General features: G+C 41.3%; 1 non-coding gene across 1 annotated transcript; it reads left to right on the forward strand.

Annotated features, from left to right (window-relative positions):
* The first annotated feature begins 11,291 nt into the window (after positions 1-11,291).
* LOC122666357 lies at positions 11,292-11,398 on the forward strand. Its single transcript, XR_006333550.1, has one exon. It is a non-coding gene; the product is annotated as a small nucleolar RNA R71 (small nucleolar RNA).
* Positions 11,399-17,146: the final 5,748 nt, after the last annotated feature.

Here is a 17,146-nt window from a genome sequence, read left to right on the forward strand (position 1 = left end):
TACCCTCCTAGCTCCAGTCCCAAAAGTGAAAAGGATCATAAGCAGAACCCGGTGCTCACCCGTATCAACAAGAGGTGCCTCTGTGCAGTATGCATTGAGAAGAGACTATTGTTTGGGGTATAGGAGTTAGCCCTCGATGAAAGGTAGGTCTACTAAATAGGCATGATCCTTGCCCTAACATTCATGTGGTTAGACCCTCCTTGAAGCCCTTAAAGTGCGGGCCAAGGCCTTGTGCCATTCCTTTGGCTGTTCAGCTGTTCCAGCAAGAACGAACCAATGAATGGACCCATTGCTGGTGAGTCCGTTCGATACTCTGTTCGTACTATTATGCCTGTTTGGTGGATTTTTGTGTGTGGGACCCACATCCCTGTACTCCAAACATCATGGCTATACCCCCGGGCATGGTAGACTCCACATTTGACCTTCACTTACATTATTGGGCCATGTAAGTGGACCCACAAGGCTTAAATTAGACAAAAAGAGAGTTTTATGAATTAAGGGCTAAACCAAACAGGGCCTTAGGGGGCATTACTCCATTACTGATCTCAACCATAACCGATTGGGCATTGAAGGAGAAGAAGAGAAGAAAAGAAGGAAGGAAAGAAGGTGAAGAGAGGGGAATCTTACCACTTGGAGGGCTTATTGTGGGCATTACTCCATCAAGGTTGGCACTCACTCACTCACTCTCTTCCACCTCTCTACCCTATTTCAAACTTGAGAATCCTCTTGGATCGACCTAGGGTTCCATTTGGGACCCAAACCCTATGCTTGGTAGTGTATTTGGACTCCCTTATTGGGCTTGGACAATAATAATAAACCTCAAGAAGCCCCACTTTGCTACCTTGTTGCTGTCCAATGACTCCCTCAACCTTGACCAAGAAATTGAAACCAAGGGGAAACCAATCCATGGAATCTCCCAAGACCAATGATTGGACCATGTATTAATGTCCCTAGGAAGGTTTAGGACACCCTCCCCTAGCTCTTGAGGTTGTGCGATCTTATGGAAAGAGGCTAGGAATCAAATACTTCCAAATTTTGGGCATAACCTCGAACGGATCAATGAACGGATCCAGTATCGGGACTCTATCCATGAATCCGTTCCATATATTCAGGGCACCATACTCGTACGGACTCATGGAAGGACTCAACTTGTTGCCTCCGTCCGTCAGTCCGTTCCCTTTGGGATTGTCTCAAGATAATGAATGGATCCAATAAGGAAACTCCATTCGTTAATCCGTTCCCTGTATTTTGGTTCAAATGCCTGGACGGATCCAGGAACGGACCCAGGCCACTGCCTCTGTTCCTGAGTCCGTTCGTGCTCTATTTTGTTGAACTCACAATTAAACTTGGGGGACCATTGTTGGGACCCACCTATATCTTTTAACACCTTGTTCATGCATCCCTAGGTGATCTAATTAGTACGAGGGAGCATGTACCAAGGCAACGTCTTTTAGGCACTCTGAACGATACGCGAATCCTAAGTGAGTGGGTTTGGGTTTGTTATTATATAATTTATTAATCATGATGTATCATGACTTAAGCATGCTGCATATCGCATTTATATCTTTTATTCATGAATTGTGAAATATATGTGATGTAACTTGAGTTATACTTGTATGTGGATTTCGGTGTCGGGTCATACCGGCATTGGGACCTAGGAATGAGAACAACTATTGCATGTCATGATGGCCTATATGCGCCGTGGTGTGCTGGTACCCGGGTGTTAGATGGAATGGGATGTGGATACACCCAGAATACCTCTCAACACGATAGGAAGCATGTAGGATAATTATGGTTAGGACTTCGTTCCCTATGCTACGACCCTTACCAACAGGGGTTTAGGTGTTGGGTAACCAGAGCACCTGATACCTATAGAGAGTTAGAGAGGCCAGGCCAGGGTTAGTAATGGTTATCGGGGTCTGCCTCTAGGTGGTGATGGCTATGACCAGCGTGGGCCCCATGGTAATAATTGAGGTTGCAATGGGGTGAACATGGAAGGATCCACAATGTTTTCCCGAGTTATTATAGTAGCATATACCCATTGACTTAGCAATGTGTGTTAGGTGGTAAATGAATTAATAATAGCATGCATCATGTACTATTTGTGCTTTGTGTTTATGTGTATCCCCATCCCCTCACTAGCTTGGTGGAGCTAACCCCCATGTATACACTCTTTTTAGATGATTATACAGGTAGTGGCAGTCTTGCTGGACTCGAGCTTGAACCCCTGGGATATGATGATATCGAAGCTGAGGATTCGAAAGCTGTGGCTAAGGAGCATGGCGATAGATTACCATGTGATGATTGTGCCTACAAGCCCTGTTGATATTTGGGACTTGGTCCCTTTTTGTTCAATTTTGGGGCATGAAGCCCTTGTATAAACATCTTACTATTATACCCTTTTATAGTTATTTGATGGTCATGGGAATGTAAAACTACAGTACTATTTATCATTAGCTAGTGAATATCATATAACTATTAATATGAAATGCTTCTGCTTACACTTGAAATTGGAATTATGACATTTACTTCCTTTCTGCACTTTGATATTGATGAGATATTGACGTTAGTTTAGGACTGTGGATTGAGACACTGTATTTGTGATCCTGGTAGCTTAGTGGGATGACGTGTGTCATCCCAATCACCCCTTTTTTTTATTATTATATTCCTATTTAGGATAGGGGCGTGACAGCATGGTATCTGAGCGTGATGCTCTGCACCAACCACTGTCTAGCAGACTCCTGATTTATTCTACACAAATAGGGTCTAACTTAAAAGCATCCAACAAGAATAATTGGATCTATGTAAAACCTAAGAAGGAGACTAGCTAGGGTGAAAGCCGATGACATAGCAAATAATAGAGAACAACAATAGAAGGAAAAGACACACACACATATATATATAGATAAGTTCTTAAACGTAAAAAGAAACTGAACCAATACTAAAGAAACAAACTAAACATAGGAAGAAACGAAAATAACAAAGGGCTAATATGTGAGAAGGTAAGCGATGCTTCGGAGTTTAGTCCTCCATCGCACCATCATCACCACCCCAATAGTCATCCTCATCATTGCCCTCATAGGTCACATAGTTGTAGATATCATGGATATCTTTCTCCATCCTCTCAAAATGATGGTAGTAAGAAGCAAATTGACCACGTACGTCTGCAAACCCCTGCACCATCTCAGTATTGAGCCTGGTCATATTGGAGTTTAACTGGGTTACACTAGTGCCCAGCTATCCAATAGCAGCAAGGACAACACTCATATCCATTCTTCCAGAGCTAGAGGCACTCCTAGTGTTTGGCACTGGTCCAATGTTCTCCTCCTCACTTCCCTCACCTTCTTGGGCTTCATCATCCACCACCGGGTTGACAGGCTCCCCATCACTAAAGGAGTCAGAGCTAAGCTGCATCCTGGTGATAACATTGAAACCAAAGGACTCTTCATGACTTTCTAGAGCATCCTCACCATCTAGGTCCACTCCAAAGTGTAGAAAGATCTGGGTGAGCAACCTCCCATATGGCAAGGTGATCTTACACTGGGGCTTAGACACTACCTGACTCATGTGCCTGTTCATGATATGGGGTAAGCAAATCTGCTCATCCTCGTACAAAGAGAACGTCGTAGAAGCAACCATGAGAGAGGGCTTGATATTGTGCTGTGTAGTAGGAATCGGATTGGTCTAGACAATACGGCCTAAGATACATTGTGAGTGACCAAACTCCGTTATATTCACCCGATGCTCATACTTGTCGTTTATAAGAGTGGCACATAAGCGCTTGTAGATAGACCTTAGAAAGCAAGTGAGGGGATCCCTTCCTGGAGGTGGTAGATTCTTTCTCCTTCAGAAGCAACATTGATGATGCCTCCCAACTGTACTTGATCAAAAGGATATGGGCACTCCCTTCACAAATGAGGTGACCTAGCATGTCAGCTCGCCCTCGTGATTGACCCCCAAGTTGGAATAGAAGTGCCTAACCAACTTGGGGTAGTAAGACCTCGGGGGTGTTAGCATGTTAATCCACCCCAACAAGTCGAACCTAGGCATACCTTGAAGGCCACCAAGTCCTTAATAACAAAATCCCTTCCTAGATGGATTTTTTTATCATGGTAATGCTCTCTAAGCCGTCCTTTAGCCTCAACCAATATGAACCAATTTGCATAATAAGGTAGAGGTGGAGGTGGTAGGGCAGGAGCATTTCTTTGTCCTCAAACCATGACTTATGACTTGTCTATACACAAGAAACAAAGGAAACAAAGGCAATGTTATGGATAATTTGACTAAAAACCTAAATCCTTAACAATGGAAATGAAGTGGGAAGTTGTTAAGGATAGACCAAAGGCCCCAAAATCTATCACTTTACTTGCTTCCCAAAATACAGCAATAGAGAGTTTAACCCTCATTATAGTGTCAAAAGAAGGGGAAACTTGCTCCCTAATGAGTTTAAACAAATGGACTCAAGCATGTTTGAGTGTAAGTCAATATATATATATATATATATATATATGAATGAAAGACAATTCAAAGAATAATGTATATATAAACTTCCACACCCAATTAAAAAAATATATAATAATTTTGAAGGAACCCTACCTAGAAGAGAAGTTCATTATCAAGCATTGACCTAGAGATTTATCTCACTATGCCCACAATAATTGGATAATCCAAACATTCATACACTTACTTGACTATTGAAGCATAAGGAAATGTAAACACATTCATGCCTTGTGCTATTTTTCGCAAAACAGTAGGCAATTTTCCAGTTTTGGGTTTGGTTCATTCAAACCCTAGCACGAATCGATGGTGGCAGTGTTGTTGGGGTTCTTCAACCTGTGACTCTGATAAAACAAAGGAATCACAACCAAACCATCCCCCTTCCTATTCCATTTGTATACAAGTAGAAGAAAAAGGAAACAAGTAAAAACTAGACCTAAGAATAGTTAAAACAGAGAAGGGAGAAGGGAAACCATACCAGGAAGGATTAGGGAAGAGTAGAATGATCGATTGAGGCTCCTAAGTGCCAAGCTTTGTGGTGGAGGCTCGAACAGACAAAGATTCCCTCTCCTTGGCTCCAAGTACCGTCCAACACAAAAGGCCCAAATGAGTTTTAAAACACGCGGGCTGGGTAAGTTATAAAATTTTGCGAACAGATCCACTATCAGGACTCCGTTCATAAATCTGTTTAGTGTAAAAAATTAAGGCTTATGAATTATAATGGAACGGACTCACGAACGGATCCAAGTCCAAGACTTCGTTCGTAAATCCTTTCCATTCGGGACCTCCATTTCTGCAGACAGATCCTTAAATGAATTTATGGGATGGACTCTGTTAGAAAATCCGTCCCTTCTAATATAGTCTATTAAAAACGGAACAATGGCACGAACAGACGCAGGACAGGAGGCACCCTATCTGCCTCCATCTGTAAATCTATCCTCCCCATTTTAGAACGGACTCACAAATGGATTCATAGACTGATTCCATCCATAAATCCGTTCGTGTTTAAAAGGGCTTTTTGCCTATTTTCTTTGACCTACCTTTTTCCCATGCTTAGTACTCCTCCTTTGCATGATTTTTCTTGACAAATGTACTCTCTTGCTTATTTCTGCCTTGTTGTTCTTTATGCTCTTGTGTTCTAACCATATGAGACATCCTAAACATGAATAGGTGCTCATAATGTTTAGTACACGGAATCGGGATTGCTCCCTTCCTAGAGACGATGCCGGTGATGCCTCTAATACGGCTGATCGTGTCGTTAATCGGTCAAAAATAAAATCCTAAATTAATCTAGCAAGTAGCAAGTAAGGGGTCAATCTATAGGGAACTGGAAGGCTAAATTACTAAGATGATAAGATGAAAGTGATGAAAATTAAAATACATTAAATCTGATTTTTAAACTAAGAACAAAAGAAATAAATCTAAGCTAACAACGATATGCAAATACGGGAGAAAACTATCTTTAGGGTTCGAATCCCCAATGGGTTGCTATTCAATTCGGTTGCATGCTTCTGTTTATTATAACCACAGGCCTAATAATACCACAGAATGTAGGGTTCCTCCTAGGTATGGCCTATCTTGACGAGTACTATCATCCTTCGCTTACAGGGCTTGGCACGTTTAGTTCGTTCAGCTATAATCCATCATCGGTACAACCACATAAGAATAAAATACCATTGCTTGAATGAAAAATAATGAATCACAGAAACAGAATTTTTCAACTAAATACATCGATTAAAATCATCCAAACAGGGATGGGGTCTCAACATCAAGCAATCAAGAATGCAAACCAGAATTTTCAATAGCAAACACCATTAGTTCATCTACGCCTAAAGACAGAGGAAACTTAGCAAATCATGGTGCTAAGAGATAATGGGCGGCAATGGCGACGACGATCCATAGAGATGAAGCTACTGGAACGGTGATCCTCCTCCCCTTGCGGAATCCAAAATCCAAAAACAAAAATAACAAAAGAAGAAAGTGGAAAACTAGAGAGAAGAAGAAGAGAAGAGGGCACGACTGCTGCTATGAGAATGGAATTGAATCCCCTAATCTGTCCGTGGGGTTTTTATAGTGATTGTTTTAAAAAGAAATTTAATAAAAAGAAAAAGAAAAAGAAAGCATGAGAGATAGAGAGATTGAGGGAGATGGGAATCCGTGAGGGATTTAGAGAGTTAGAGAGGAGTTAGGAGATTATATCTTTGTGAAGAAATGGGAAGGAGATTAGTGGACAGCATGTGTGAGAGAGGGAAGAGGTAGTGGAGAGGCATTAGGAGATGGGAGAGATGGGAAGAGAGGTAGAGATATAGAATCCGTGAGGGAGATGGGGATTAGGAAAGTGAGATGGGAAGCATATGAGATTAGGAATTAGATGTGGGAAGGTGAGGTGGCATATCAATCTCCCTTCTCACTTCTCCTTTGTGCTCTCGGTGGTTTCATATCTGAAATTCTAAACTCCTCTTTGAATCCATCTGTTTCCCTTAACAGGAAGAGGTCATATGGGTTTTAAAAATAAAACAAACTAAAAAGATAGAATAGGTTTTGGTTTAGGAAACTTGAAAGAGAGAGAGAGAGATACGTGAGAGATGGGGATATCTAATGGGATTGCTTAGAAAAAGATAAAAAGGAAGATAGAATAGGTTTTGGATTTTGAAACTAAAAGGGAGAGAGAGAGGTTTCCGTGAGAGAAATTAGAAATTAGGTTTTCTTTCTTCTCTTTCCAACTTTGTCATAATCCATTTTTTTGGCCATAATCCCTCCTTCCTTGAACCGAATTGACTCGACCCAAGAATTAAATGTTAACCATTTAACTTTACTGATGCAATGAGTCCAATATCGACTTTTCTTGAGAAATCTCCTCTTTTCCAAATTACGATAATGCCCTTGGGTCTTCAGTGAAACTTCTAATACAAGAGGTCTTCATTGGGCCGGGCTTGTGTAGCATTGAACTCCTCCAACTTGGTTTTCTCAATTTAGGCTCCGAAAATGTAGTTTTTCTCCATTTCTTCTAATATACCAAAAATACCCCTGTACCCTAAAAAAGACAAAAAATACCCTAGATAGCTCCAATCTAAGCAGATAAAAATGCAGAATTAAATGAAATAATTTCACACATAAATGTGCTTATCAAATACCCCACACTTAGATTTTGCTAGTCCTCAAGCAAAAAGAAAATAAAGAAAATAATAAAAAAAAACCTAACTCACTTTCGTAGGAATCACGGTTGCACTTAGCATGTGCAATATGCCTTTAAACCCCTAGGTTACCCCTAGTACACGAGTTTTGTCTCGTGAGTGTTTGCAGGAAATATACACACAAAATTCATGATTGCAAGTTTAAATTTTGACAATGGGTAAGAAGCACACACCAAACCTTAAACTAAGATGCCCTACTTAAGATCAAGAAGACAAAGGTACCCCCATACTTGAGCTCTTATTACCCAGTATTGATTCTAGCAACAGGTACACATCCTAATTAGGGAATCTCCCCATATCTTCCAAACACCAACTTACCTAAGGTAAGACCACTCATAACGTCGAGGACACCAAGGACTTTAGGCTTCGGAGCATTTTTTACCATATAATTGTACCAAGGCAATGACATTTCTTCTTTTCTTTTTTTTTCTTTTTTTTTTTTTTTTTCTTTCAAAACAGTGAACTCCATTTGTTACTCCACTACTATTCCTCAAATGCTATGCAGGGTCACTACACAAGACACTCGAGCTACTTGGTAGCTTTGTTTCTTACATATATCCACAAGGATAGTGATGCTAGAGTTTTTTTTCAGAGGTTTCACCCCAAGGAGTGTCGATCAAGTCACCTCGCTTCTTGAGGCAGAGTGCCCTGTCTAGCTCTCAGAAATTCAACTCTTACTTGTATTTATTTATTTTTCTTTCTTTTTTTTTATTTTGAAAATTACGTGATTCTAAGATCTGTGCAATGTTCTGGCCTTTTAAGCTTTCTAGAAGGCTCATGTAACAAGCTTTAAGCCAACCACTCCCAAGCTAGATGGCTTTAGGGGATTGAGTGTGAAACACTCCTCGGGCTTACTCACTCAAACCAAAAACGCTACAAGCCCGAACTGGATTCAAGAATACTAGTAATAATAACCTAACTGGTAACCCCAACCGTTTTACGCAAGACTCCGGGCTTGTGGCCTAGATGCCCCAGTTACTAAGTTGAAGCAACAAAACTAAAATCTCATGATTTTTTTATTTTTTTTAATTTTGTTTTTATGTCATGCCAAAACTAAACTTGGTCTCAGCTGCTAACCAAAAGCTCAAAGAAACACAAGACAGCCAAGTGGTCTGTCCCTTCGGCAAGATGGGGCTCTTATTGTCTAAGTCAAAACCCACCTTAGGATACATACTAGCTATTGTCCTCTCAACAGGGTTTTCATTACTTCAGATTAGGGTTCCTAAGTCTCTCTCTCCCGCGTTTCATATCAAAGTAACAGAAAGACATGTAAAACTTACCAAAAGCCAAAAAAATAAAAATCTGCCAATCGGTCTCACACCCCCCCACACTTAAAGTATGCAGTGTCTTCAATGCATGCTGAAGAATAAAAACAAGGATAAGGGAAGGGGTATACCAGAAATCAGCAATATATGGCAGAACAATGCATCAAACAATCAGTAGCAGCGACCGAAAAAAAATAAAAATAAACAAACACAAAACAAAAGTACTAAAGAAAAAAAAATAGTGGGTTGCCTCCCAAGAGCGCTAAGTTTAGAGTCTTCAGCCAGACTAAAAAAAGCTCATGGAGGGTCAAGGATCAAATCATACCAAGGAACCGGTTTAGAAGAAGGTTGGGGAGATGTAATCAAAGGGGGGACCAGCTCAAACCTAATTGTCCAAGGTGGCCATTCTGAAGAGGGTGAGGAATCTAGCGAAGTATGCAGCTCTTTAGTGTATGCCTCAGACTCATCTCCAAGCATTACATAGTGCTGCAAAGGGTCATCAATAAGCATGTGAGAAGTGTGATCCGCCACAACTTTATCTAATAAATCCAATGCAAAGCACTCTTCCTATCGAATGGAACCTAAGCATGCATTAAAGATGTTGAGCCTAAGCTTCTTATTCCCAAAAGAGATGTCCATGGCACCCGATCTACAATTTATGCGAGCATTCGCAGTAGCTAAGAAGGGGCGCCCTAAAATGATAGGGGGAAGCTTGGCTGTATCCATATCCAGGACAAGGAAGTCCATAGGAAAGTACAATTCTTCCACCTTTACTAAGATATCTTCTAACAACCCACGAGGTGTTTTGATTGAACGATCAACCAACTGAAGGATAACCTCAGTGGGTTTCAAATCTCCTAAACCAAACCTGTCATAGACTGAACTAGGCAAAATATTCACACTAGCCCCTAAATCAAGTAGTGCCCTACTTATGGAGAGATCTCCAATGATGCAAGAAATAAGAGGCGTACCTGGATCCTTAAGCTTAGGGGGTAGGTGGCTGAAAATTACCAAACTAACCTATTTAGTCAAATGGACGATCTTAGGGATTTGAGTTCTCAACTTACACTTTTGGGTGCAGAGGTCTTTCAAAAACTTAATGTAAGCAGGAACTTGCTTAATAGCATCCAAGAGGGGGAGATTGATGCAAACTAGTTGGAACAAGTCGATCATCTCTTGCATCTTTTCACCCTATTTACCTTGAAGGGGGTAAGATGGTGTCCGAAGGGCTTGGGGAAAAGGGACCTTTGGAATGTAAAAATCAAGTGATGGTCCCTCAACAAAAGGAATGTGCAGCCCCTTCCTTGGGAACTGATGAATGGGTTTCACAGGTGGTGTTTCAGTAATGGAATCATGTGTGTCTACATCACCACCGAATTTCTCTCGGGTTGACTCAGCCTCTCACTGACCTTGAGAACTAGTGGGCAGCATCCCATTAGTGGCTAAGGGTGCATCAGGTTTTTTCACCCTTGTGCCGCTCCTTAGAACTATGACCAACTGGACTTGCTCTTTCCCTCGACCCGTTTGACTATTTGGGTTAACTATTGGCTGACTTGGCAATTGGCCAGCTTCCCTCTTACTTATAGCATCGGCTAGCTGACCCAGTTGGTTCTCTAGCTTATTAATGGACTGAGTATGTGAGTGAAGCAGTTGTGTGTTCTGCTCGAGTCCACTTAATGCTTTTAGCACCTTTTCCTCAAAGGATTGATTCTATTGGGGTTGAGGATATGGTGGTTGTCCACCCATATAGGCATTGGTTTGAACATTAAATGGTGGCCTATATGGTGGGTTTGGAGGGTTATTAGGTACTGAGTTTCTCCATGAAAAGTTTGGGTGGTTTCGTCATCCCGGGTTATAAGTATTGGAAAAGGGATCATTACGTGGTGTAGGAAAACTTTGAGCCATTTGTACCTGTTCCTGAACAAACTCAGGGTATTGTGCAGCCGAAAGGCAGTTCGTCACATAGTGACTAGGGCTAGCACATAAGGCACAGGCTTCAGTCTGATTAGGGAAACTCATTGGGACAGGGGACATAGAATGTTGTCCTACAGACATCAGATAGTCCAATTTCTTGGATAGCATGTCAACCTTAGTTGTCATCTCTATAGTTTGGTTGATCTCATAGAGACCACCCTTCTTTGGTTGTCCTGTGTGTGGAATCTCAGTCTGAGAGGCTGAAGCATGATGTTGGAAATTCTCACTAAGGGTTTCAAAAAGATCCCATGCTTCCGTCTCATTCTTGTGCATAAATGTTCCACCACAAGAGGAGTCCACCATCTGCTTATATCGGTCATGGAGTTCATCATAAAAACACTGGGCTAACTGCCATTTCGGGACAGCGTGGTGGGGGCACTTCCTAAGTAATTCCTTGAGTCTCTCCCATGCTTCATGAAATTGTTCGCCCTCTAATTGGAAGAAACTAGTAATGGCCCTTCTAAGGCTATTAGTCCGGCTAATGGGGAAGAATTTTTTTCAGAAATTCCTGCTACATTCTCGCCCATATAGAAATCCTAATAGAATCTAGGGAATGAAGCCAATGTTTGGCTTTGTCCTTTAAGGAAAATGGGAACAGAAGCAGCTTTAAGGCATCTGGAGAGAGGTTTTGGATTTTGACTGTAGAGCATACCTCTAAGAACTCATCAAGATGCTTGTAAGGCTCCTCATTAGCAAGTCCATAATAGGATCGTAACATCTATATGATGCTGGACTTGATCTCATATTGAGCGACCTCAATAGCAGGCAACTGAATACAAGATGCAAGGGTATAAACAGTTGGAGTGAAGTGCTCACTCAGCGGCCTTCCTAGCCGATTTCCATCACCTATGTTATTATTATTATTCTTATCCCTAGGTCTAGCCATAGATCGCTCTATTTCTAGGTCAATGGCAGTCAGGTTGGGGTGCAAAGAACGCCGACCATGCATAAAACACCACATAGGTTGAACGTGCTAATTAAACAAAAATTAAAACTAGAAATTAAAACGTGATAACTAAATAAAAAAACTTAATAAAATGAAAATCAAAACTATAAAGTAAAAAAAAAAAACTAATTTAAAACTTACGAAACTACTTACCTGGTGTTGGTGGTTGCACAATTCCACGTGCTGCCCCTGATGAACGGTTACACATGATTTTAAGGGGCTAGGGGAATTAAAATTAAACCTAAACACCCAATCTAATGCTGGAATTAAAAAAAAATACATAATATAATCCTAATTACATAAAGTCTAGGAATTAGAAGTAAACCAAACGGACAGCTTGTCCTACGCGATCTACACGGCTTCCTGCACAAACAAAGAGAATGTTAGGTATACTAAAATTAACCTAATAAAGAGATTAAAAATAAAAATAAAAATTTTTCAATTATAAAATAAAAACTAAAACAAAGTAACACAAAACAACTCAATCAATCTTAGCAACCGTACTTCAGTTCCCCAGCAACGGTGCCAAAATTTGATCGTGTCGTTAACCGATCAAAAATAAAATCCTAAATTAATCTAGCAAGTAGCAAGTAAGGGGTCGATCTACGGGGAACTGGAAGGCTAAATTACTAAGATGATAAGATGAAAGTGATGAAAATTAAAATGCATTAAATCTGATTTTTAAACTAAGTACAAAAGAAATAAATCTAAGCTAACAACGATATGCAAATACGGGAGAAGACTATCTTTAGGGTTCAAATCCCCAATGGGTTGCTATTCAATTCGGTTGCATGCTTCTATTTATTATAACCACAGGCCTAATAATACCACAGAATGTAGGGTTCCTCCTAGGTATGGCCTATCTTGACGAGTACTATCGTCCTTCGTTTACAGGGCTTGGCGCGCTTAGTTTGTTCAACTATAATCCATCATTGGTACAACTACATAAGAACAAAATACCATTGCTTGAATGAAAAATAATGAATCACAAAAACATAATTTTTCAACTAAATACATCGATTAAAATCATCCAAACAGGGATGGGGTGTCAACATCAAACAATCAAGAATGCAAATCAGAATTTTCAATAGCAAACACCATTAGTTCATCTACACCTAAAGACAGAGGGAACTTAGCCAATTATGGTGTTAAGAGACAATGGGCAGCAATGGCGATGACGATCCATAGAGATGAAGCTGCTGGAATGGTGATCCTCCTCCCCTTGCGGAACCCAAAATCCAAAAACAAAAATAACAAAAGAAGAAAGTGGAAAACTAGAGAGAAGAAGAAGAGAAGAGGACACCGGCTGCTGCTATGAGAATGCAATCGAATCCCCTAATCTGTTCATGGGGTTTTTATAGTTATTGTTTTAAAAAGAAATTTAATAAAAAAAATAAAAAAATAAAGCATGAGAGATAGAGAGAATGAGGGAGATGGGAATCCGTGAGGGATTTAGAGAGTTAGAGAGGAGTTAGGAGATTATATCTTTGTAAAGAAATGGGAAGGAGATTAGTGGACAACATGTGTGAGAGATGGAAGAGGTAGTGGAGAGGCATTAGGAGATGGGAGAGATGGGAAGAGAGGTAGAGATATAGAATCCGTGAGGGAGATGGGGATTAGGAAAGTGAGATGGGAAGCATATGGGAATAGGAATTAGATGTGGGAAGGTGAGGTGGTATATCAATCTCACTTCTCACTTCTCCTTTGTGCTCTTGGTGGTTTCATATCTGAAATTCTAAACTCCTCTTTGAATCCATCCGTTTCCCTTAATGGGAAGAGGTCATATGGGTTTTAAAAATAAAACAACCTAAAAAGATAGAATAGGTTTTGGTTTAGGAAACTAGAAAGAGAGAGAGAGAGATACATGACAGATGGGGATATCTAATGGGATGGCTTAGAAAAAGATAAAAAGGAAGATAGAATAGGTTTTGGGTTTTGAAACTAAAAGGGAGAGAGAGAGGTTTCCGTGAGAGAAATTAGATGCAATTTATACATGATAGGTAGGCATGTACTCAAGAAAGCATTGCATTCTCTATATTATCTCATAATAAAATGCAATGAGGGTAAAATTGTAATTTCACACATACTTGTTTAATTACAAAATTTCAAGAACTATTCTGAAACTTCTTTAATTAAATGATGTTAGAATGAAAATGCATTTCGGTTCTCATAAAACTCGATGTCCAATCAATTCTCAATTAATCACTCTAAGTGGAACCTTAAATTAAAAAAATAAAATTTACATATATTTCATCCAAAACATTTTTTTTTATTTACAATTCGGGTCGGCCCATGGGTCGACCCAAGTTGTCCGATCCACATGGATCGGCCCATGGGTCAAACCATATGGGTCGGCCCTTGGTTAGGCCCAAGGCCGAACCGTGTGGGTCCCATGGATGCAACCCATGTATTAATAAAGTGGGTCCCATGGGTAAATTTACAATTAAATAGAATCCTATTTTAATTTGGACTTTCTTAATCAAGTTAGGATTCTTATTTAAAATCAATTTCCGTTCATGAGAGAAAATAGTTAGAGTTTGATTCCAAATAGGAAATCGGAATCCCACTCCTTTTAAATTCTCATTATATTGTGAGCAACTTAATTAGATTTAGATTCTTATCCAAAATAGAAAATTAATTCAAATACAAGTTTCCTAATCTAATTAGGCAATCTTGCTCACAAATCCAACTTTCCTAATCTAATTAGGAAACTTTGCTAAAAGTCCTATTGTGTTCAAAACACAATTAGAGCATCTTCAAGTAATCTCCATTAAAATAGCTTCAACTAGAACTCCATTAATGGAGCTTATAAGATGAAATTTGACATGAAGAAGATGAACTTTTTAAATCTACATCACATGCACACATAAAAAATTTCAAAAATCATCATCTTCCCCAACCCCCATGGACCCTTTTTTTTTTTTGAGATGCAAGGGCCGCTGCCAGCCCAGCGGACGGCAGCAGGCCACTGCCCATGCGGTGCACGATAGTAGGCTACTGCCTGTGTGCGCATTGGCCGCGGCCTACAACCGCGCGGCAAGCAAAGCTGCGCCTACGCATGACCGCCCGCCCCACACCTACTGACAAGCTGGCTAGCAGGCGTGGATGGCGGGCCGTGCTTGCTTGTCGCAGCTGTTGGCTGGTGGTTCTGGTTGGTGTGGCCTCTTCTCCTTCATTTTATATATTGTCAACTTCAAATTTTGTGTAATACTCAAAATTCAAAAAACTCAAAACACAATAATGGAGGAAGAAGAAGAAGAAGAAGATTGCAAGTTGATCTTGACATGAGTTTAATGAAGAACCTATGCTCTAATACCAATTGTTAGTGGTGGCGGAAGCAATGAAATTCTCATGTAATCACAAAATTTTATGAGCATGCAAGGATCTCAATAAACACATTGTTGCATCAAGAAATCGCTCAGCGATCCTTCGAGTGCTGTAACCTGCAAAAGATCCTGGGGTGACAAAGGAGAATCGGTGTGGTTCCGGCCTAGGACTCTCCGATGCCTAAGTTAGATCTCTCTGAGCAAATAGATGAATAGTAGTATTTAATATGAGTTAAGATGTCCCCAATGGGGTTGTGTACCTTGCCTTTTATAGTAGTGTGTGGCGATGTGGAGAGTCCTAGTTGATGCAGAGTGTTTACCGTAGGTGATAGAGTCCCTGGGTAGCAGGGCTTGTTCTTGATTGGTTGTCTTCCCGTGAGACGTGGTGTCACGGTAGACCTGGTAGTTGTCTTCCGGAGAGACATGGTGTCCTTATAGACTTGACGTCCTTGGTGGATAGACCTCATCTACGTGGTAGATGGGGTTTCTGGTGTATGAGTCCATTCAGACTACGTGACTCCATAGGCGGTGGCCTAGAGTCCTTAGTGATACGATCTGTGCCTTGTTGATGGGGGTGGTGACTGCCGTGTTCGAGGGAGACTTGCCCGTGGATGACGTGTTTGGGGAAGCCATGCCCTGGGATGACGTGTTCGGAGAAGGGATCCGCGCCACAAGGGGGTTGGCTCCCAGGGGAGGTCCACGCCCCCAAGGGGGTTGGTGCCCAAGGGTGGCCGCGCCCATGGGTGTTGGTGGATGGTGCTTCACTGATGCCTTAGGCATAAAGCCTCGTTGGTGGCATAACGCCTTAGGCATAAAGCCTCGGTGGTGGCATAACGCCTTAGTCATAAAGCCTCAGTGGTGGCGTAACTCATTAGGCATAGAGCCTCAGTGGTGGCATAACGCCTTAGGCATAAAGCCTTAGTGGTGGCATAACGCCTTAGGCATAAAGCCTTAGTGGTGGCATAATGCATTAGGCATAAAGCCTTAGTGGTGGCATAACGCCTTAGGTATAAAGCCTCGATGGTGGCATAACGCCTTAGGCATAAAGCCTCGGTTGAGTAGTAGAAGAAGCCGAGTATTCCCAAAAAATTTTTCAAATTATCCTTGAAGCTGTAATGCCATCTACTGCTACTGTTGGTGGTGCTGCTACTCCGCTATTGTTACTTCTACTGATAGTACTTCTTCAGGTGTAATGAGTTCCAGGTGCGGTCTACCTTCTTGCCCCCCAAAGTTTTCAAGCGGTATGTCCTTGGGCGTATCTGCTTGGAAACTATATAGGGTCCTTCCTAGATTGCTTATAGCTTCCCTTCTTTCCTTGGTTGTGATGCACTTGCCCTCCTTAGGACTAGGTCTCCCTGATGGAATAACCGTTCACGTACCCTAGCATTGTAGTACTTGGCTGTTCGCTGTTGGTAGGCTACGTTCCTCAGCAGTGCTTTCTCAAGCACCTCATCCAGGAAGTCTAGGTTCACTCGCAGTCCATCTGTGTAAGTTCTTTCATTGAAGTGTAGTACTCTGTGGGACATGACGAGGACCTCTACTGGTGCCAGGGCTTCTGTGCCATATGCCAAGCGGCATGGGCTTTCTCCTGTGGGTGTCCTTACTATGGTACGGTATGCCCACAGAACGCTTAGCAATTCTTCGACCCACTTCCCTTTGGCTCCTTCCAATCTTTTCTTTATTCCATCCAATAGGGTTCGGTTTGTTACCTCCACCTGACCATTGGCTTGTGGGTAAGCTACCGAAATAGGTCGATAGTCAATGTTGTAGCTCTGACAGAAGGTGCTGAACTTGGGGTCGTTGAATTGCTTCCCATTGTCAGAGACTATGATCTTTAGCACGCTAAACCTGTAGATGATGTCATCACGGACGAACTTCTCCATTTCATTCTCTGTGATCTTGGCCAATGGTTTGGCCTCTACCCACTTGGTGAAGTAGTAGATG

The sequence above is a fragment of the Telopea speciosissima genome, chromosome 6 (assembly GCF_018873765.1).
Source record: "Telopea speciosissima isolate NSW1024214 ecotype Mountain lineage chromosome 6, Tspe_v1, whole genome shotgun sequence".
Taxonomy (NCBI): Eukaryota; Viridiplantae; Streptophyta; class Magnoliopsida; order Proteales; family Proteaceae; genus Telopea; species Telopea speciosissima.